The sequence below is a fragment of the Phocoena phocoena genome, chromosome 11 (assembly GCF_963924675.1).
Source record: "Phocoena phocoena chromosome 11, mPhoPho1.1, whole genome shotgun sequence".
Lineage (NCBI taxonomy): Eukaryota > Metazoa > Chordata > Mammalia > Artiodactyla > Phocoenidae > Phocoena > Phocoena phocoena.
The window spans coordinates 22,421,523-22,445,947 of record NC_089229.1 but is presented as its reverse complement, the minus strand read 5'-3'; the positions used below and the strand labels follow the sequence as shown (position 1 = coordinate 22,445,947).

Here is a 24,425-nt window from a genome sequence, read left to right as displayed (position 1 = left end):
CCCCCGCTTATGTTAAAAAAACAACAACAACTATATTCTTGTTCAATCTTTTGATATTTGATTGCTTTTCAGTGTATTCATATAATTATTATTGAAATTTCCCAAATTTCTTTTGTTGAAAAGGTTCATTTCAAAGTTCTTTGGAAGCAACTATACTCCAGGAAAAATTAAAAACAAACAAACAAAAAACCCCAAAGTTCTTTGGAGTTTGTATTCATTTTAGATTGGGCCATGTTTCTTTTCTCTTAAAAGGAAAAATAGCGGTGTTTTCTAACTACCTCTGATCATGTTCACACACACTGCCTTTTGTTTTGGAACCTTCTCAAGGGCAAATGGATGTTTGTTTGGTGTTCTATGTGTGACCTGTCCTTGTGGCACTTTTCCAGTGTGATGCGGAAAGAACAGCTGTCGTCTGTCCTGGGAATTCTGCCTAGAGTCTGGCACCATGGGAATTTACCCAGGCTGCTTTGGGCGAAGACGTCTGAGATTTCATGATAATAGTAATTGTGAACTAGAAAGACACTAGAACTGGAGGAGTTAAAGGGAAATCTCACAGAGGATTAAGAACTTGATGTAAGTCAACTATACTTCAATTAAAAAAAAAGAATTTGAGATGATTCTTGGAACCAGGCGGACTTAAGCATATTTTTAAAGTTAGCTTTATTTTATTATTATATTCTAAAACATAAGGGATGATTTTCTAACAAGAATTCTATGGGGAACTTGTGAACCTGGATCATATTTAAATAAGGTTACTGAAAATAAAAGTGAAAACAATCACTGAGAACTGTATTGCTTTGAGTTTGAAGGAAAGCTGCACATAAGACAATACATTCCGTCCTTTGGAAGCTTGTGTCCTTATATGAGAAAGATTGCTAGAGGAGTGGTGAGAAAACGGTAGTATGTATATCATGAAAGCATAGGTAATAAGCTAACAAGTTCTAGTAAACATAAAAATGTTAAAAGATGGAAATATATTAAAAGAGGTATTATATGTAAAATCTATTAAATGTAAAATGTATAAAAGATTAAAATCCATGTATCTATGTAAAAAAGAGAAAAAAATCCTCAACACTCTAGAGGAGCTTTGATCAACCATTACAAATAATAACCTATTTACATATAATCTAGAATGAATACTAAGTAACAACAACAAAATATTTTCACTATCGTATTTTGCTTTACCTTTGGAATACAAAGTGATGGAGTGAAGTATTTGGTGCTGCTTGCTTTGGTTGGAAGAACACCAGGACCACCTAGTGGATTTTCCATTTACTGCACTACCCTTATGCTTTAGTTATTACTAAATTGCAATTGCTGAGATAAGCCTTAAAGTGAAATCAGTAGTCATGATCTCTTTGTGGCTTATAACCGAAACAGTAACTGTTAATCATCAGACAAAACTGTCCCTGAATACTCGAAGAGAAGTCCCTGCCCACCAAACACTCACCAACTAGCACCGTGCTGCACTTAGAAGCACAGCCAGAGTTAAACTTTGGCTGCTGAGATATACACCTGGAACTTTAAATTTTCCGTGAAAGTCGGCAAACAAGGTAAACTGCAGAACCTCATCTGCATTCATGGAAGAGGCGTCCTTTCAATGAACAAGAGTAGAGAACTCTGCAGAGCACAAGCCAAGGGGTTACACTAGCAGCTTGACCTTTATATAAATCTGTGGGTACACAAACTGGGGTTTATAATCAATTTCGTTTTTGGAGCAAAGTAGCTCATATGGTTACGGTGTGTCCTGACCATTCTGTATCCCATGGCTGAGCCAGCTGGGCCTCTGCCTCTCTGTGGTGGTGACAGATGTTCCATATTTTTATTTGGGGTGATGGTTCAGAGAAATAACAAACATTCTGGGAAAAGATACTTTGGTGAGATGCAGAAGGTTATACAGTGTCCAATTTTAGTAAATTCTGATGTTGAGTCAAACATTAATTGAATATCGTGATTTTTTATGTATCAGAAGAAAAAGAACACCAGGATCTAAGGAGAATGAGAAAGTTGACGCGATTTGAACCTGTGGGTGGGCTGTTTAACTGTGAAGCAGATGGTAGGCTTTAGGCTATGAGGTTGGTGATTTTCAGCCAGGCACCATGTGTGAAAGGCACGTGGATGGGCTGGCCTCTCCCAAGGCTGCATGGCTGGGGCTGCATGGGTGCCATCAGAGGAAATTTGTGGCGCTGAGACTGCAGCTCTACTAGTCTGCTAACAATTCCCATTTGAGTTTCTTCCCCCTACAGTGTGAAGGAGGCCAGGTGGACACTCTCTGAGGTCTGAAATTTCGAACTGTGATTTTTACAAGAGTGATGATCTCTTCTGAACTCCTTGGAAGTTAAGATAGGAACAATTCAGTTCACAAGAATAAAGCCCAATTCCTCTTCTTGTCGGAGTATCCAGTAAAATGCTAAGAAATGTGTGCGTAGAAGAGAAAAGGAAGAAGAGGAACAGAGGGGAGAATCAAAGATGGAGCAAAAACTTAGAGACGCAGAAAAAAGATGATGCACATGAGGAATAATAGCAAAACAACAACAAATAGGATGGAGCGCAGCGAGGGAAGGGCAGGACCCCAGAGAAGTCCAGGTGAGGGGCTCTGTGTAAAGAACTTCATTTCCCAAGCTGGGCTGCCGGACTTCTGAGGGTCCATGAAGATAGTAACGAGAGTGTTTAGCTGTTTCTAATATTTTGAAAAGCCCATTATTCTGACTCTTATCACATACAGGAATTTGCAATTTTAAATTTACTGGTGCGCTTCTTTGTTTCCTGGGTCCGTGAAGGCAGGACCATGTCTCTTTTACTGACCATGGAATAATCAGCACCACTGTTGGGCAGCAGAGCCTGATGGTTAGAGCTGCGTGCTCCGGAGCACAGACCTCCTGCTTCCCACATTGCTTCAACCACTTACTACCCATTGCATATATGCTGCCAACTGGCTGTCCTAACAAACACGTCGAGATTCCTTTTGCCCTGCGGCCTTCCATCATAGAGGCTTGAAAATGAAAAGAAAAAAACCTTGCATTTTACTTTCCTAGTCTCTCTTGCTGCTAGGGGTGGCCACGTGACACAGACTTGGCCAATGAGAGGTGAGTAGAAAAGCAGCGAGGGATTCTTGGAAGGCTCTGACTCCCTGCTGAAAGGGACAGAAGCAGATAACACTACCATTTCTCTCATCTTCTTAACATAAATGTGGACATGATGCTTGGATACAGGGCAGCCATTGTGCGCTCATGAGGGAAAAGGTCAGGCAGTTCTCAGAGATGCTAGCCCTGACATTGCTGAGCCACGGAACCAACACTCGGAACAAATGACTTCCCAGCTTATTGTTTTATGAGAGAAATAAATGTTTATTTGTTTCAGCGACTGTAAGTTGGGCTTTCTGTTACTTTTAGACAAAAGCATGGCTGTTGTAACAGTTGTGTGAGCAAGTTACTTTATTCTGCTTCAATATACTCATTGGAAAATGGGGATTATAGCAGTATCTTCTTTATAGGGTTATTACAAAGAATAAAGGAGATAATACATTTAAAGAGCACAAAGTAAGCGCTACATAAGGGTAAACTGTTACTTTTATTACTGTTTTGATCATGGGCTCTCAATAAATCTTGGCTGAATGAGTGGAGGAGAAGATCGGACCCAAAGGGTATGGCTTGAACCCAAGTAGCAATAAGATGACTCAATTTTTCTGCTTGAGAAAAATGAGAAAACAGGGAGAGACGAGAAGGAGGGGGCGAATGAGGGAGGGCTAAAGAGCAGCCAGGTGGGTGCTATGTTGGGGTGAGATGGCCCATGACAAATCTCCCATGGAGGATGGTTGACGTGCTGGTGCTAAGTATCAGAAGTATGGCCCACGCATACCAGCATCAAGTAGACACTGAATAAACATTTGTTGGCTCACTGAATAAGTGAATGAACTGTTAGGGTGCTTACTGAAAAAGAACTTGCTATCTCTTCCTTTAAACTAAAGAGATAGAAGTGACAGAAGGTTTTTCTCCAGTGCCATCTGCACATCTTTTACAATATTTGCCTGAAATTATGTGGGTGAAGATGTATTGCTCTATAATTGCCTGTGCCCTTGCAAGGAGCAGATAAGAACATCCGGTGAGGGCAGAAGCAGAAGCAGAAGGAACAGATTTCCCACAGAGTAAAATATTCTGTTGTCATAAAAAGCCCCTTGCCGTAACATGAGAGAAAATGAAAAAGACAACCTACAGAAGAGAAGCAGATACCTCCTAATAGGTGCATATCTCCAAGGTTTCCCACCAGGAGCCAGCTGCTCATCAAACAAGGAACAAATGAGTGGTCATGACCGGTTCCAACCATGCCCCAGCACCGGGGCTGGAGTGCATCGTAAGAACATCACTTTCACCGCCCTGGCCCAGTGTGACAGTCAGGATGTCAGGTCAGAATTACCCAGCACAAACTGCTCCTTTGCATCTGTATTCACCCAAGCCTTCTCTGAGGAGGCTCAGTGCATTTCTAATCCTTCCTAAAAACATGTGCAGAAAGCAAGGAAAATTTGAAACATATAAAAGGCTTAGTTATGGGATTATAAAGTGGATGCCTCCACACGAAGGATTAACTTTGATGCACATCTTTCTGAACATTATTTGCATCACAACTTGACATGAATGCCTCAAGTCTAGCTCTTTTACTCCCCTGTCCTCTTTCTGCATCTCTCCTTCTCCCTCTGGATTACTTTGGCTTGAATTTTGTGTGCATGTTTAAATGTGGTAAGCAAATGGAAAGCAAAATCCCCTTTGAATAGTGAATGGACTTGCATTTCTGTTTAGGGATGTGTATTTGCCCTTGGGCTCTATAAGGATGAGACATAAAATAAAACCTTGATACAGATGGGACACACACACACACACACACACACACACACACACAAACACACACACAAACACATGCGCCACACTACTCAAAGCAGATATGAGTCAAAAACATATGCTGATAAACTTGATTTGCCGATGGCATTTTGAGCTGTGAGCCCACTCAGTACATTTGAAGGGTTTGGCATACTATCTTGTCATGGGAATAAATAGATAGCTGGGATAAACAATAATGCTGAAAGTCTTTTTCCAATGACTGAAGAAGTGGAGAGAAATTAGCATCTTGTCCACTCCCTCCAAACAAAGCCCCATGGTTGAGGCTTAGGTCAAATCCTATAACCTTGGTCATATTACAATGTAGAAACACTTTAAGACAGACTACATGGGGATGCAGGAAAAGAGAGAGCACAAACCTTCAAAATCATGGAGCTTTGACCAAAGCTATCTCTCCTTAACTTGCCTTAAGATTTTGCCCGCTGAAGCTTTGTTTCTTCTAGCTGTAACTTACTCCATCCTATAGCACCAGTACTTTGAGAAATTAACTGATTCATTTATTTCACAAGTATTTATTGAGTGCCAGACACTAGCAAAGGAGATACAGTATCTGCTTGTGAGGGAGTCATGGCTAACAACAACACTGCCCTGGGTGAATGAATTTGAACTTGATTTCATATTAGGATAAGAGTAGAGGCTCACAGGTGGGCATGTTCATGAGGTTTATGCCCTCTTCCTCCTCATTCCTGTAAGCATTTATCTGGGGCCCATCTGTACTTGGGCTGTGCTGGGTGCAATGCCAAAGGGCAAAGCAAGTTAAGGGGCAACAGTCCTGTTCAACAGACCATGGACTTGCGATCAGAAGCAGGTCTACTTCACTTCGCTGTACAGTAGAAACTAACACAACATCGCAAAACAACTATACCCCAATAAAAAAAAAGGAAAGAAACAAGTCTCCTTCCTTTTGTTGTAACTCCTGCCATGTGTGGGCTCAGCCTTAAATTGCTTCTGGAATCTCAGAAATGAGGGAAGGCAAAAAATCTCAAATATGCTTTGAGATCTGCTTGTAGATTTTGATAACCATGATGATACTAATAAAACGATATTAATATTGTGTTTTTATTATGTGCCAGGCAATGTTCTAAACACTTTAAGTGTCTTAATTCACTTATTCCTCTGTCATTTAGTATAAATACCACTATTAGCCTTATTATTCATATGAAGAAACTGAGGCACTGAGTTAAAACCACTCACTTTTTTATATGAAGTTAATTTCAATATTTTATGTAATCCAATATATCCAAAATATTATGATTTCAACATGTAATCATTATAAATACTATTAATGAGACATTTTACATTCTTTTTATTTTGTAGTAAGTCTTAGAAATCCAGTGTATATTTTAATTAATTAAATTAATTAATTAAAAACCACTCACTTTTAACTGTTAGTCTATCAGGCAAGCTAACCCCCAGGACCACACAAATTCCTAACTATTAAGTTGTGTCGCTTCTCAGTCCCTCTGCCAAAAAATACATAAACGGACAGCTTCTACAATTAAATCCAGAATATCAAGGTGCTCTAATAAAGCATAAAAATAGGTTAGAGATATTCTCTTGCTTTTGTTCCACTGTTTTTGTTTTTCTCCAAATAAGACTAAGTCTTTAATCCATAGTTACCTTAAGAATGTGATGTAAGAGTTGGAGCTGTCTACCTACTCACCAGCTGTTTATATAGGAAGATGATCAGGAACTAGTTATGAAAGAATCATATTGTTTAATCTGGCATCAGAGCACTTGAGAAACCACAGACCTGGTGAGTTAGAAAATATGTAGGCAGAAATGATGTCTCCATGGAAACAGATGTGAAGATTCAAGTGAATACTAGGTCCACTAGACTTTTCATGAATGCAGCGGCAGATTTTGGGTTTTTTTTTATACTTCTATAACCTGTTTATTGAGGAGACTGACCATGGTGAGGAAGAAGCCAGAAACACATTTTCCTCTCTAGTCACTGCTTCTAACTCTTCTACGTCCAATCTCCTACCTCTTCTACATGATATCTCTCAATGACATGTTGGGAAGGCACATATAGTCACTGAAAGTTCTGTCTGGTCCAGTTTAATATTACAACCTCACATCCAGTTCAAGACTTTCCACTGCTCCATTTATGGCTAGACCTGTAACTCAAGGGCCTGATGTGGGGCTGCTCTAGTTCTAGGATACCTCCCTTCCGCTTCCTGCAAGATCCAATGCTTCTTGTTTTGGAGGGTGGGAGAGAGGATGGGATGGGGTAACGCATTTTGCTTCCTCCTTTGGTTTTGCTGCTTCTCTGGCTCACACCAAAGGCATACGTCCCGGCGTTAGCTGTCTCAGGGACATGTGTGGGTTCTCTGGGGTCCCTTACATGAGAGGGCTCAATCGTGTTCAGCCCCCCTCAGCAACCTCAGCCACCCATAAGCTGTAACTGCACTGCCTGCATTTTCCTGCCCAGTGGGCACCTTACTAGCCTGTGGGTTGGGTTGTGGGAGAAGGAGTGTTGATATAGTAGGAAGAGTTTTGCTACTTAGTGAGCCCTAAAGAAAATATTTGGTAGATGTTCTGTTTGTAATGTGAGACACTTAACAACTCTTTTGCCCAGCTTTGGGCCCCAGGCACCAGTTCTTAGACCAAAAGAAAATTCTCTTTTGTATCCTGATCATAATAATAAACTTTGAGCTGAGGACACGAGGAGGGGGAGGGGTAAGCTGGGACGAAGTGAGAGAGTAGCATGGACTTATATACACTACCAAATGTAAAATAGATAGCTAGTGGGAAGCAGCTGCATAGCACAGGGAGATCAGCCCGGTGCTTTGTGACCACGTAGAGAGGTGGGATAGGGAGGGTGGGAGGGAGATGCAAGAGGGAGGGGATATGGGGATATATGTATATGTATAGCTGATTCACTTTGTTATACAGCAGAAACTAGCACACCATTGTAAAGCAATTATATTCTAATAAAGATGTTAAAAAATAATAAACTTTGATCAAAGCCTTAGGATAAGAAAGCATCAGGAATTCTTTCTTCTGTCTTCCTTCCTTCCTCCCTCCCTTCCTTCCTTCCCTTCTTCCAAACAACAACCATATAAATTGAAATAAGAGGGATAAAAAAAGCCTAGAAAATCAGTATTATCTTAGTGTCATTGACAGAACTTTAACAGAGCAGAGGAGTTTGGAATATTAGAAGATAAACAGTTTTAGTTTTCTGAGGATTTTGGTGGTATTTCTGCCTGCTTAAATCTTGGACTGTACTTTTCCATGCCCAGGAAGCCACCTACAGCCCAGCTGATACTGCAATCAGCCACTGGGACTTTCTCACACTCTGAGCTCAACCTGCTTTTTTTAAAAAAAATTTATGCCTTTGATTTTATCATATTAAAATTGCTATCCTTTCTTTCTTTTAATTAAAAATTTTTTTAAACAGCAGGTTCTTATTAGTTATCTATTATATACATATTCGGCTATATGTGTCAATCCCAATCTCCCAATTCATCCCACCACCACCAGCACCCACCCCCTGCCCTGCTTTCCTGCCTTGGTGTCCATACATTTGTTCTCTACATCTGTGCCTCTATTTCTGCCTTGCAAACGGGTTCATCTGTACCATTTTTCTAGGTTCCACATATATGCGTTAAAATAACGAAATTTGTTTTTCTCTTTCTGACTTACTTCATTCTGTATGACAGTCTCTAGGTCCATACATCTCTACAAATGACCCAATTTCGTTCCTTTTTATGGCTGAGTAATATTCCATCATATATATGTACCACATCTTCTTTATCCATTCATCTGTCGATGGGCATTTAGGCTGCTTCGTGACCTGGATATTGTAAATAGTGCTGCAATGAACACTGGGGTGCATGTGTCTTTTTGAATTATGGTTTTCTCTGGCCATATGCCTAGTAGTGGGATTGCTGGGTCATACTGTAGTTCTATTTTTAGTTTTGTAAGGAACCTCCATACTGTTCTCCATAGTGGCTGTATCAATTTACATTCCCATCAACAGTGCAAGAGTGTTCCCTTTTCTCCACATCTCTCCAGCATTTGTTGTTTGTAGATTTTCTGATGATGCCCATTCTAACGGGCGTGAGGTGATACCTCATTGTAGTTTTGATTTGCATTTCCCTAATAATTAGTGATGTCGAGCAGCTTTTCATGTGGCTCTTGGCCATCTGTATGTCTTCTTTGGAGAAATGTCTATTTAGGTCTTCTGCCAATTTTTGATTGGGTTGATTGTTTTTTTGATAGTGAGCTGCATGAGCTGTTTATATATTTTGGAGATTAATCCTTTGTCTATTGATCTATTTGCAAATATTTTCTCCCATTCTGAGGGTTGTCTTTCCATCTTGTTTATAGTTTCCTTTGCTGTGCAAAAGCTTTTAAGTTTCATTAGGTACCATTTGTTTGGTTTTGTTTTTATCTCCATTACTCTACGAGGTGGGTCAAAAAAGAGCTTGCTGTGAAATATGTCAAAGAGTGTTCTTCCTATGTTTCCCTCTAACAGTTTTAAAGTATCTGGTCTTACATTTTGGTCTTTAATCCATTTTGAGTTTATTTTTGTGTATGGTGTTAGGGAGTGTTCTAATTTTATTCTTTTACATGTAGCTATCCAGTTTTCCCAGCACCACTTATTGAAAAGGCTGTCTTTTCTCCATTGTATATTCTTGCCTCCTTTGTCACAGATTCGTTTTTCATAGGTGCATGGGTTTATCTCTGGGCTTTCTATCCTGTTCCATTGATCTATATTTCTGTTTTTGTGCCAGTACCATATTGTCTTGATTACTGTAGCTTTGTAGTATAGTCTGATGCCTGGGAGTTTGATTCCTCCTGCTCCATTTTTTCCCCCTCAAGATTGCTTTGGCTATTCAGGGTCTTTTGTGTCTCCACACAAATTTTAAGATTTTTTTGTTCTATTTCTGTAAAAAATGCCATTAGTAATTTGAAAGGGATGGCATTGAATCTGTAGATTGCTTTGGGTAGTACAGTCATTTTCACAATATTGAGTCTTCCAATCCAAGAACATGGTATATATCTCCAACTGTTTGTGTCATCTTTGTTTTCTTTCATCAGTGTCTTATAGTTTTCTGAGTACAGGTCTTTTACCTCCTTAGGTAGGTTTATTCCTAGGTATTTTATTCTTTTTGTTGCAATGGTGAATGGGATTGTTTCCTTAATTTCTCTCTCTGATCTTTCATTGTTAGTGTATAGGAATGCAAGAGATTTCTGTATACATTCATTGATTAGCTCTAGTAGTTTTCTGGTGGCATCTTTAGGATTTTCTATGTATAGTGTCATGTCATCTGCAAACAGTGACAGTTTTACTTCTTCTTTTCCAATTTGTATTCCTTTTATTTCTTTTTCTTCTATGATTGCTGTGGCTAGGACTTCCAGAACTATGTTGAATAATAGTGGCGAGAGGGGACATCCTTGTCTTGTTCCTGATCTTAGAGGAAATGCTTTCAGTTTTTCACCATTGAGAATGTTTGCTGTGGGTTTGTTGTATATGGCCTGTATTATGTCGAGGTAGGTTCCCTCTATGCCCACTTCCTGGAGAGTTTTTATCATAAATGGGTGTTGAATTTTGTCAAAAGCTTTTTCTGCATCTATTGAGATGATCCTATGGTTTTTACTCTTCAATTTGTTAATATGGTGTATCACATTGATTGATTTGCGTAGATTCAAAATCCTTGCATCCCTGGGATAAATCCCATTTGATCAAAGATTTTCTTTGAGGGGGACCCCTCTGGCTGTGGGGTGTGCCCTCCCTATTGGCAGAAATGTGGGGGGCAGGCAAACAACAGGCTTATGATCTGGATTGTGTCCTGCACATAAACACCTGGGAGAGCAGAGCCAGGGCTGTGGCAGTGGGGAGTATATGCCACAGGAGGTGGTGATGAGACAGCATGGCTAAACAAAAGGATTCTGGCTGTGCCAACTCTAGTAGAGCCAGTAGGCAACTCTGGATCTCATAAAATCCTGCCCTTATTTGCCACTCACGACATCCCCAAATCTAGAGGGTCAGCCCTTTTCTAGCTACGGCACCTCACCAGGAAAGTCAATGCTACAGGACTTCAGGGAGCCTCGTGGTGCTAAGGTTGAAGACTCGAGTCAGAGAACATCCTTGTGGTGGAGTTCTGGGAGCAGGGGGGCCTCTCACTACAGTCTGAAGTCCCTGGGAGTGGCTGCATGTGGCAGGTAAAGGGGGCGAGTGGCTTGGGCACCTGACCCCCACTGAGGAAGCCAGGGCCCCTCACATCTGCAGTGGTCACATGTACGAGAGACAGGCAAGGTCGCACATGTGAGAAGCAAGCACAGGCTGGCAGTGGACACAGGACTCCTTCCCACTCCAGGACAGCAGGGGCGAGGGCCCGAGGCTGGACTTCTCAGGGTGCAGAGTGGGTTTTGCTGCAGGACTGGCTTGTCTTTGCTGGTTCCAAGGACTCAGTTCAGCCATCTTCTACCCTCAGACAAACTGGGATAGGTTGGGAACCTTGATGTTGAGATCACCAATGTTGATATTCCGAGACATCTCCGGCAGGTTGATGTTTTTCATGGCAGACATGGCCCAGGTGGGCACTGCTGAAAGGCCACCCTTAGATTTCTCCAGCCTGTTCTGAGCTTCAATGTGAGCCACGATTTCATTCATGTTTGTTTCCAGCGCCATCCCACCCATCACCACCTCCTGAAGAACGTAGTGCACCGTATCCATGTGGAAGATCAAATCCAATTCACAAACATTTTCGAAACACTTATCCAGAGTCTCCACAAACCTGCTGCACATGCCTGGATGAAGTCCAAGATCCCAAGTTCACTCTTTGATGAATCCACACAAAATGCAAAGTAGAGGGTAGCATAATGCTGATAAATCAGTTTGTAGTCGGAGCCACCAATCAAACTTCCACCCTCCAAGAAGTTACAGATGTTCTCATCCTGCTTGAGAACTAGATGGAAGGTCTCTCGAATAATCTGCTGCTGAATTTCTTCTGGGAAATTCTGGTAGAAGCGGACCAGCCGCGGCTTCACATGGCTATTGAAAACCAGAATCACCTGAATCATCTTTGCCCGCCATGCTACTTTCACCACTGGCTGTTTCCAGAGAGCATCTCCTTCCCTTGTGTATGTATTTTAACTTATATAACTGTTATTATACTGTAGTTTATTCTATTTTTCACTTTTTATATTAAGCACTCGATTTTTAAGATCTATATATTTTGCTGTGTGTTCATCTGGTTTACTGCATCAAAATTGCTGCATCTTAATTTATAATATGCACCAGAATATTTCACTTAGCCATTCTTCAGTGTTGGAAGCTCCAACTTCCCACTTTACAAACAATGCTCAAATAAGCTTTCTTTAACATGGTTTTCATATACCCATTTGAGAATTTCTCTGGGATATATACCTAGGAATGAGACTGACTAGTCATTGAGTATACATATACTTGAGCCTCTTATATTTTACCTCTTTTGCTGCATTTGGGGTAATTTCATTAAATCTATTTTCCATTTCATATATTTTCTCTTTATCTGCATCTAATATAGTATTTTAAAAACTTAAATGATTAGAAATCCTATTTGATTAAGGAAAATAGATCCAGAGAATGACTGAAGGAAAAAAGAAAATCAAATGACAATACTAAGACCCTTTCTAAAAAGATAAGACAGAACTTCTTTCTTGTGTGCTTTGTAATTTTAGGTTCTGTGTTCATAATTAGTTTTGAGCTCATATGAAGGAAACCTATGTGTATCAGTTAGGAGTTGATCAGGGAAACAGATCATTATGAGTGAAATAGAGTAATGGATTCATTAGAGGAATTATACCTTGTGCAGGTTAAGAAGTCTTTGTAAGACTGTTGACTTTGCATGTGGTGTTGGACCTGAGGTCATCATAGGTTAGCTTGGCAGGGAATCAGGAAGGAGAACTGAATTTGAAGTGGGAGAGAACACTGGAACCCATAAGGTAATATTAGAACCCCAAAGGGCAAAAAATTGAACCCATGAGAATAAAGTGGAATTTGACTTTATCTCCCATCATCTCCAACTTAAATGATGCTGGTGACCTACAGAAGCCTGCACCCTTCACCATGGGGTTGTAACCACACTTGGTCCAGGACTCAGGGAAGCCAAAGGAAAAAATCCAGTGGGAAATGGAGAATTGCAGACCCAGGTTGTCCTCAACACCAATAAGGTAACTTAAAGATTAGCAATAACATGTGGAAATTGCCAATGCCTGCTGTCCTATACTGACTTTCAGAGTGCTAAAATGGCTGCTCCTTCATTTGTGCCTTTCAGTTCTCAAGAAAATTTCCTTTGTGATTTGACTCAAAAGGAAAGGAATTCTGAGAAACATAGTTTCAACTTAGCTAGGCTGATGTAGTATAAAGCCATCATACTATACTACTTTAGTTGAAGGTATGTCCCTTCAGAGATGTTTTGTTTATTTCTCTTAGCACCTTGAGGCATCTCTGGCCTGGTACCAATTTTTATGTAAATGTTTTCAGCTTAGAGTTTCCAGACTAATAACTCAAAGTTAAAGTGAGGAGCTTGCCCATAGTTCTGGGTTCTCAAGGAAGAGTCTCCATTCCCTTACCCTGAACCCAAGCTGAGAAGACAAGCTACCTTCTTATCTCCCTATGCCAATGCACAGGTTATTTTTAAGTCCTTATTTACATTTATATTAAGAATGGAGCTCTTCTCAGGTTCAGACTGTGTGGATGGTCTCAATTCTGACTCCATACCTCAAAGGGACAGAAGGCCTTGTCTCCTGACCTCCAGTGGTTGTTAAAACACAAGTCTCTAGACTTACCTTGAGGGACCTGTCCCTTACCCCCTGCAGCGTAGACAGATCTCAGCTCTACTACTCTGAGTTTCAGTTCTGTCTTAGTTTCTATTCTCTGCAGAATCTATTTATTTTCTGTCTAGCTTAGCAGTTCATTAAAAAAAATACATATATATTTGTTTTATTTTATCTAGATTTTCATATGGTTTTAGTGGACGCTTTCAGGTTAACTTTTCTGCCATGTTGCTTGAACAGGAAGCCCATTGTTTTTACAACCAAAAACTTAAATGCAGAAGACCTTTTCTACAAGTCAAGGGCGCTTTAAGCAAATTCAGATTTACAGGAAAAAACTCACAGATCTACAAAACAGATCAATTAGAAGGGAAATTGGCATAACAAAAGGATTCACCAGAAGACTACTTAAAATAACTAGGATCTCACAGTGTATTTAGAGCATCTAGGAGAATGTGTATTGTAAAAAGCTATCTGGCCTATAGTTAAAGAAATGTTGGGATGAATCCTTTTGTAAAGCAGAAAGTCCTTTTTGTAATGTGAATGATCACTCTAACTTACAAGTTTGTAAGATTGGGCTTTTGTGTATTTGGATTTTTTTTCATCTGGCTTTAATAATAGCGATCTAGAAAAAGTCATTTATATAAAGAGTTCAGGTTTAACTCTCCTGAGCATGTTTTTCCTATATTAACATCAAATAATCAAAACAATCAGCATATTTAAAAGACAGAATGATAAGTTCCTTCAAATGTTTAATACATGCATTTCTAAGTTCCCATGGGTCTTGTTATTAGAAATAAGTTGAAGACATATTTCCCACATAATGACTGACTTCTTTTGATACTGTTACTAAGACACAGTATAAAACATTTTTACCAGAACACAATTGCTAATTCACTAGATTCAACATTATGTACTGAATTAATGATCATAAGTACTTAACTGCTAATACATTGCAGGTACATGGATTTCCTTCACTACTTATTGGAAGACCAGGACTATAAACACTGAATAGAATGGACCTATTTTTCATTTTCATCTTAATTGAGTATGATGACTGCAAAGCCCATATCATCGTCTTCATGATCCATTTCTAGAGTTTTATTTTGATACATAATTAAATATTTTAATAGGGTAACATGTAATATACAAATTCTAAGGAAAACAGGCAGCCAGTTTTATACTAATGCTTGTCTGGTTTTTAAAAAATTAGCTCTGGTTCTCAAGCTTGGCTGTACTTTGTAATCACCAGGGAGCTTTAAAAAATATTGATGCCTGGCTCCTACTATGGAGGTTTTGATTTAATTGTTCTGGGATGCAGCCAGACATTGGGATTCTAGTATGTAGCCAGTATTAAGAGCCACCAATGTGGTCAAACCACAGTTACTCAAACCCACTTAATCGGAGCACTCAATTAACTGGCAACGGGGAAGGGGAATGATGGACTGGGTTGCAGAACTGGGAAAAAAATCATTTAAAAAGTTTATATCAGGCATTTATTCTAAAATTTGTTTCTGAGCATGATCTGAAATGAGGTTCCATATATCCTAAACTTATGCACTTACAAAACTAGACAAAGATAATGACACAGAACAGTGACCTTGAGGTACTACTATTCCATTGATTATAAATTTAAAAATTTTTAATAAACTGTTTTACCCTTCTCATTATTAGGTGGTTGACTCATATCTATGGATATAATACTAATACATAGAACAGGTGTGATTTGTGGTTGTAATCACAAGGCAACTTTTCTCCCCAACTACTTAAATTTTTTTAGGGGGGTTGGTTTCTTCCTGCTGCTGGATAAAAATGTGAACAGTCTTATCACTTTAGATAGGAAAACACAATCTCTATTTAGTAGTTAAAAATGTTCATCCCATGTAATAGTGAAAAACTCCAACCTTGATTTGAAGTTGAAGCTTCTCCCCTTTCTATCTAGGACCCTATTGAGGGAGAGCCTCTAGTCAGGGTAGGTCGGTGTGGTTGGGATCTTCTCTCTTTCCATCACCCTCAGCACTTAGCAAAAGCTTCCTTGCACTTTACATTTTAGCAATATTGAAAGCATACTGTTACCTCAGTGGCCCACACTGTTTCACACATCTGTACAGCTAGCTATTCACTCCATCTGGACTGCTCTTCCTTCCCTCAGTCACCTTGGAGACACCTTTTTGACCTTTAAAACCAGATGGACATTTCTCTAGCTTTAATTCCCTCTTAATTCAGCTTTATTATTTGTACCCAAATTGGTAGTAAGGAAGAAGTCAGAAATAATACAATGGATTTTATTAAAGAATTATTTGAGCTGATCAGTTGGAGGTCCTTAGAGATCATGTATCCAATCCCTTCTATCTCCAGATGGGCAAACTAGTGAGGTCAAAGGACTTGCTGAACAGTTCTTGGCTGCTTAGGGGACTGACAGTACAGGGCTCTTTCTAGCATGTTGTTTTCTTTAACAAAATGAAATGTTCCACTAAATTAAAGAGGTTGTCAATTCCATGGATGAAAAATTCATGCCAAAGAACCATGTTGCACCCCTGCAGGAGGCCACGTTAATTGTGGCCTGGTGCAAAGAGCACAGACTTGGAGTCATACAGGCCTGTGTCTGCAGTTTTTGCAGTGGCCTTGGGCAATTTATTTAACTTCTCTGAGCCACAGTTTCCTCAGAGGCAAAGCAGAAAATTAATACTCATCTTGCCTTCCTGAAAGTGTATTTGTTAGAAATAAATACGATTATATAGAAGATATATTTTACTGTATAATCTCCAAGGTACTTTAAAAATGTCAATTGTTCAAGGTACTTTTAAAATGTCAATTGTTATTGCTATAGCTACTCTAGAATAGGCATACATTAAAAGATATACGGACTTCACAGATATTTTGCTGAATAATCAAGGAATAAGATGTTAATCTTCTTTTCAGAAGCAATGAAGAAAAATCTAGACTCCACATTTATTAACTTTTTTGTTTTATGATTCGGAACTGTATCCAATGTCATTTCCTATACTTTTCTTTAAGTGGATTACTTAAATAATCAAAAATGATTAATATATGTAAAACAATTAGAAGAGTGATTTGCACAAAAAGAAGTTTGATAAACATTTGTTATTCTTGTAATTTATATCCTCTTACTTGTCTATTCCTAGCTCGATTGTGAAAGCTGAACATAACTCTCTGGACTCTGAATTTCACTCTCTATTGTTTGAAATGACAAAGATCATGGTGACTAACAATTCAAGCATTGTTTTTCCTCACTGGAAGAACAAGGTGTTGCTTTAGGGAGTAAAAGTATTTGGGAAGCATTGTTTATGACAACTGCTACAGCCTCAAAGGACAGTACATTTTAAAAATGTATGTATGAGGACCTACAAGATGGTGGAGGAGTAAGACGTGGAGATCACCTTCCTCCCCACAAATACATCAAAAATACATCTACGTGTGGAACAACTCCTACAGAACACCTACTGAACGCTGGCAGAAGACCTCAGACTTCCCCAAAGGCAAGAAACTCCTCACGTACCTGGCCGTGTGGCTGACAGGGTCTTGGTGCTCTGGCCAGGTGTCAGGCCTGAGCCTCTGAGGTGGGAGAGCCGAGTTCAGCACACTGGACCACCAGAGACCTCCGAGCCCCACGTAATATCAATCAGTAAGAGCTCTCCCAGAGATCTCCGTCTCAATGCTAAGACCCAGCTCCACTCAATGACCAGCAAGCTCCAGTGCTGGACACCCCATGCCAAACAACCAGCAAGACAGGAACACAACCCCACACGTTAGCAGAGAGGCTGCCTAAAATCATATTAAGTTCACAGACACCCCAAAACACACCACCAGATGCAGTCCTGCCCATCAGAAAGACAAGATCCAGCCCCATCCACCAGAACACAGGCACTAGTCCCCTCTACCAGGAAGCCTACACCACCAGGTTGGCCCACTGAACCAACTTTAGCCACTGGAGACAGACACCAAAAACAATGGGAACTATGAATCTGCAGCCTGCGAAAAGGAGACTCCAAACACAGTAAGTTAAGCAAAATGAGAAGACAGAGAAATACGCAGCAGATGAAGGAGCAAGGTAAAAACCCACCAGACCAAACAAATGAAGAAGAAATAGGCAGTCTGTCTACCTGAAAAAGAATTCAGAATAATGATAGTAAAGAAGATCCAAAATCTTGGAAATAGAATGGAGAAAATACAAGAAACATTTAAAAAGGACCTAGAAGAACTAAAGAGCAAACAAACAATGATGAACAACAAATTAAAAATTCTCTAGAAGGAATCAATAGCAGAATAACTGAGGCAGCAGAACAGATAAGTGACCAGGAAGATAAAATAGTGGAAATAACTACTGCGGAGCAGAATAAAGAAAAAAGAATGAAATGAATTGAGGACAGTCTCAGAAACCTCTGGGACAACATTAAACGCATCAACATCCGAAGTATAGGTGTCCCAGAAGAAGAAGAGAAAAAGAAAGGGACTGAGAAAATATTTGAAGAGATTATAGTTGAAAACTTCCCTAATATGGGAAAGGAAGTAGTCAAAGTCCAGAAAGCACAGAGTGTACCTCCCATACAGGATAAATCCAAGGAGAAACACACCAAGACACATATTAATCAAACTAACAAAAATTAGGTACAAAGAAAAAATATTAGAAGCAGCAAGGGAAAAGCAACAAATAACATACAAGGGAATCCCCATAAGGTTAACAGCTGATCTTTCAGCAGAAACTCTGCAAGCCAGAAGGGAGTGGCAGGACATATTTAAAGTGATGAAAGGGAAGAACCTACAACCAAGATTACTCTGCCCAGCAAGTATCTCATTCAGATTCGATGAAGATATTAAAACCTTTACAGACAAGCAAAAGCTAAGAGAATTCAGCACCACCAAACCAGCTTTACAACAAATGCTAAAGGAACTTCTGTAGCCAAGAAACACAAGAGAAGGAAAAGACCTACAATAACAAACCCAAGACAATTAAGAAAATGGAAATAGGAACATACATATCGATAATTACCTTAAATGTAAATGGATTATATGCTCCCACCAAAAGACACAGACTGGCTGAATGGATATAAAAACAAGACCCATATATATGCTGTCTACAAGAGACCCACTTCAGACCCACGGACACATACAGACTGAAAGTGAGGGGATGGAAAAAGATATTCTATGCAAATGGAAATCAAAAGAAAGGTGGAGTAGCAGTTCTCATATCAGACAAAATAGACTTTAAAATAAAGACTATAACAAGAGACAAAGAAGGACACTACATAATGATCAAGGGATTTATCCAAGAAGAAGATGTAACAATTGTAAATATTTATGCACCCAACACAGGAGCACCTCAATACATAAGGCAAATGCTAACAGCCATAAAAGGAGAAATCGACAGTAACACAATGTAGGCCAGTATCACTGATGAACACAGATGCAAAAATCCTCAGCAAAATACTAGCAAACAGAATCCAGCAGCACATTAAAAGGATCATACACCACGATCAAGTGGGGTTTCCCAGGAATGCAAGGATTCTTCAATATATGCAAAATTAATCAATGTGATACACCATATTAACAAATTGAAAGAGAAAAACCATATGATAATCTCAATAGATGCAGAAAAAGCTTACGACAAAATTCAACACCAATGTATGATAAAAAACCTCCAGAAAGTAGGCATAGAGGGAACTTATGTCAACATAATAGAGGCCATATATGACAAACCCACAGCCAACATCGTTCTCAATGGTGCAAAACTGAAACCATTTCCACTAATATCAGGAACAAGACAAGGCTGCCCACTCTCACCTCTCTTATTCAACATAGTTTTGGAAGTTTTAGCCACAGCAATCAGAGAAGAAAAAGAAATAAAAGAAATCCAAATCAGAAAAGAAGAAGTAAAGCTGTCACTGTTTGAAGATGACATGATACTATACATAGAGAATCCTAAAGATGCTACCAGAAAACTACTAGAGCTAATCAATGAATTTAGTAATGTAGCAGGATACAACATTAATGCACAGAAATCTCTTGTATTCTTATATACTAATGATGAAAAATCTGAAAGAGAAATTAAGGAAACACTCCCATTTACCATTGCAAATAAATGAATAAAATACCTAGGAATAAACCTACCAAAGGAGACAGATCTGTATGCAGAAAAGTATTAGACACTGATGAAAGAAATTAAAGATGATACAAACAGATGGAGAGATATACCATGTGCCTGGATTGGAAGATTTTATGTTGTGAAAATGACTCTACTACCCAAAGCATTCTACAGATTCAATGCAATCCCTATCAAACTACCACTGGCATTTTCCACAGAACTAGAACAAAAAATTTCACAATTTGTCTGGAAACACAAAAGACCCCGAATAGCCAAAGCAATCTTGAGAAAGAAAAACGGAGCTGGAGGAATCAGACTTCCTGACTTCAGACTATACTACAAAGCTACAGTAATCAAGACAGTATGGTACTGGCATGCAAACAGAAATATAGATCAATGGAACAGGATAGAAAGCCCAGAGATAAACCCATGCACATAACGTCACCTTATATTTGACAAAGGAGGTAAGGATATACAATGGAGAAAAGACAGCCTCTTCAATAAGTGGTGCTGGGAAAACTGGACAGGTACATGTAAAAGTATGAAATTAGGACACTCCCTAACACCATACACAAAAATGAACTCAAAATGGATTAAAGACTTAAATGTAAGTCCAGACACTATCAAACCCTTAGAGGAAAACATAGGCAGGACACTCTATGACATAAATCACAGCAAGATCCTTTTTGACCCACCTCCTAGAGAAATGGAAATAAAAACAAAAATAAACAAATGGGACCTAGTGAAACTTAAAAGCTTTTGCACAGCAAAGGAAACCATATACAAGATGAAAAGACAACCCTCAGAACGGGAGAAAATATTTGCCAACGAAGCAACTGACAAAGGATTAATCTCCAAAATATACAAGCAGCTCATGCAGCTCAATATCAGAAAAACAAACAACCCAATCCAAAAATGGGTAGGAGACCTAAATAGACATTTCTCCAAAGAAGATATACAGATTGCCAACAAACATATGAAAGGATGCTCAACGTCACTAATCATTAGAGAAATGGTAATCAAAACTACAATGAGATATCATCTCACACCGGTTAGAATGGCCATCATCAAAAACTCTATAAGCAATAAATGTTGGAGAGGGTGTGGAGAAAAGGGAACCCTCCTGCACTGTTGGTGGGAATATAAATTGATACAGTCACTATGGAGAACAGTATGGAGGTTCTTTAAAAAACTAAAAATAGTACTACCATACGACCCAGCAATCCCACTAGTGGGCATATACCCTGAAAAAATCCAAAATTCAAAGAGTCGTGTACCACAATGTTCATCGCAGCACTATTTACAATGGCCAGGACATAGAAGCAACCTAAGTGTCCATCGACAGATGAATGGATAAAGAAGATGTGGCACATATATACAATGGAATATTACTCAGCCATAGAAAGAAATGAAACTGAGTTATTTGTAGTGAGGTGGATGGACCTAGAGTCTGTCATACAGACTGAAGTAAGTCAGAAACAGAAAAACAAATACCATATGCGAACACATATATATGGAACCAAAAAAAAAAAAAAGGTCTGAAGAACCTAGGGGCAGGACAGGAATAAAGACGTAGACGTAGAGAATGGACTTGAGGCTATGGGGAGGGGCAAGTGTAAGCTGGGACGAAGTGGGAGAGCATCATTGACATATATACACTATCAAATGTGAAACAGATAGCTAGTGGGAAGTAGCCGCATAGGACAGGGAAATCAGCTCGGTGCTTTGTGACCCCCTCGAGGGGTGGGATAGGGAGGGTGGGAGAGAGACGCAAAAGGGAGGGGATATGGGGATATATGTATACGTATAGCTGATTCACTTTGGTATACAGCAGCAACTAACACAACAATGTAAAGCAATTATACTCCAATAAAGATGTTAAAAAAAAAAAAAAGACCTGGGGAATTCCCTGGCACTCCAGTGGTTAGGACTCTGCGATTCCACTGCCGGGAGACTGGGTTGATCCCTGGGTGGGGAGCTAGGATCCTGCAATCAGCACGGCCAATTTAAGTAAATAAATAAATAAACAAAGTTAACACATGTCCCTTGCCTTTAAAAAAAACTGGAATGGAACTTCTGATTATGAAAAATTGAACTTCTGAAATGAGAAATTCCAAAGAATGAAAGTCAAAAACTCCATCAACAGACGAATGGATAAAAATGTGGCACATATATACAACAATATTACTCAGCCATAAAAAGGAATGAAATTGGGTCATTGGTAGAAATGTGGATGGATCTACAGACTATGATACAGAGTGAAATAAGTCAGAAAGAGAAAAACAAATATCGTATATTAACACATATATGTGGAATCTAGAAAAATGGTACAGATGAACCGGTTTGCAAGGCAGAAACAGAGACACAGATGTAGAGAAGAAACATATGGACACCAAGGGAGGAAAATGCCGGAGGGGTAGTGGTGATGGGATGAATTGGGAGACTGGGATTGACATATATACACTAATATGTATAAAATAGATAACTAATAAGAACGTGCTGTATAAAAAATAAAATTAAAAAAATGTATATATGTATGATTCCCATTTAGCTTCTGTTATAAAACTCCTGAGACATCCTCTGGGTCTTATACTGTTTATGGATCTAGATGTCAGGGAGATGCTGAGTCCAAAGGTTTGAGAGAAAAGTTTGTCACTAAATTGGAAATTATAAGCCTTCTCCTACTGAATTATTTCCTTGTTGAATTTCAGAATATCGTCACCTGTGAAGGTTATTTTACTTCAATAAAAAGAATCTTTGGATGAGGAAGACAATAGCCATATCTGTACAAAAGGAAAACATAATTTAAATAATGCACAAAAATTTACTTACATTCTCCAAATTGCTCATTATGAAAGGCAGCTCAGAAATAGGTAAAAGGCTCCCTTTTCATGGTCAGGACAGCTACTCTTGTATGTTATACATTTGTTTCAACATGAACTTCAGTTGTTTTTTAAAGAAAGAACAATTAGAAGAGATTCAGCTGTGGGACTTTAATATAACTCTTTTAACAAACACTAAATGATATTCTATCTTCAAAAGGTATTGTGAGTGCCTGTGATTGCAACCAAGTTCACTGAAATAAAAATTTTCATGCAGCAGACAGAAAACAATGTAAAGAAATCAAGAAAACCCAAACTGGGAGTTACAGTTATTGCCCACGCTTAATAAATTGTCTACTTGCAAATATGCATAATTATTTTTTAATAAAAAAGAAATTAAGTATTTTGCTGGCTTAACCAATGGTAGGTAATTATATTTAAGATGACACGAAAGTAGGCTGCTGTGTACTGATTCACGCTGCTTCTCTTCTGGGGTGGGACTTTCCGAATTGGAAGAGTAAAGCCCATTTCCCCAGCAAGGTACAGATTGTACAAGACAGAGATCCGTCTCTGACAGAGAAAATAGCCAGTAAAACTACCTTTTCATTTGATCCCATTTTGAGCCATAGCTGTATATTAAATAAGGTGCTCAACTTTGTTTCCATTGGAGAAGAGCATTACGCCCACTTGATCCCCAAGCAAAAGAGGGGGGTGGTGATCATGCAGAGGAAGTTGCCAGGACCACCGGTGTTGGGTGGCAGCTTCATGAGGTTGCCTAGGTAGGAAGGCAAATTGCGTGTGTTTGGAATCCAGTTCCCTTTCTCCCCAGGCACTCCACCAACAAAATCTACAGTGAAGGACATGTCAGGGTAAGTGGTGGGGAAGGCAACTGTCATCTACAGTGGTAGATTAAGAAAACATGGAGCAGAGGAAGGCTTTTCAACAGAAACCCAGCAATGCATAAGAAGGATATTCTTTCAATCTTTGGCAAGAAACCCAGAAGTGTGAGGTGTACTTATGTCTAACAGAAGTTCTGGGAGAAGGCAGTTTTAAACACCATGTAGTTAAGTTGAAAAAAAGAATTAACTATAGGGACCCTGGAGTCTCTATGGGAAGACACTTGTATTCAGAGAGACCTGGGCTTGAGTTCTGGCTCGTGCTGAGTTTAGACCGTGTTCTAAATGTGTGAATATGCATGGGTTCCTTGGTGTCCCCTGCAGTTCCCCTTCCTCTGTAGTAAAATGGGAATGGTAATACCCATCTCACTGGACTGTTATGATTAAACAACCATCTGAGATATGTGAAAGGTTTATCAACTATAAAGCATTATTAAAATGCTTCCAGAAAGTAACAGGAATTTATCCTAGACACTGGCATCAACAGTTAGGGAACTGTAAGTTGATCCCAGTCCTTACATTTTCTTCCCTCAGGCTCAAAAGGAAGGGCTTTTCTCCTGGGTCTCACAATTACTGACTCACTCTGTTTTGGGAGGACGGGTGACTGGTTGTCAGCCTGGGCACACTCCAAAGACCACCATGTCATCTGCGTGGCTGCAGTCACCAGGGAGGCGAGCTCCTCCTCACCCCCTCTTGGTGATGGTGGGGAAGCTGGTGCTTCTGCATATCCTGCTTCTGACGTTCCATTTCTGGGTCCTTGTAGTTGTGCATGGGGCCCACAGCCCACTGCCCTCCCTTTCTCCCCCATCTACCCCGGTGCCTTTTCCCAGATCTTTTCCCTCTCCCATCCTCTGAGAAAGGAGTTAAATTCTGATCTCAGCATCCAATCCAGCTGCAGCTACCTCCCAACCAAGCAGAACCCTCTTTCCTTCTTCTTGTACTGGAT

The 24,425-nt window shown here is 39.5% G+C and overlaps 1 protein-coding gene and 1 pseudogene across 13 annotated transcripts in view; both read right to left on the bottom strand.

Moving 5' to 3' along the window:
• ANKS1B (ankyrin repeat and sterile alpha motif domain containing 1B) overlaps positions 1-24,425 on the bottom strand; it is a 1,192,652-nt gene that overhangs the window by 279,949 nt on the left and 888,278 nt on the right. The window lies entirely within an intron of this gene.
• LOC136130898 (AP-3 complex subunit sigma-2 pseudogene) lies at positions 11,332-11,924 on the bottom strand (annotated as a pseudogene).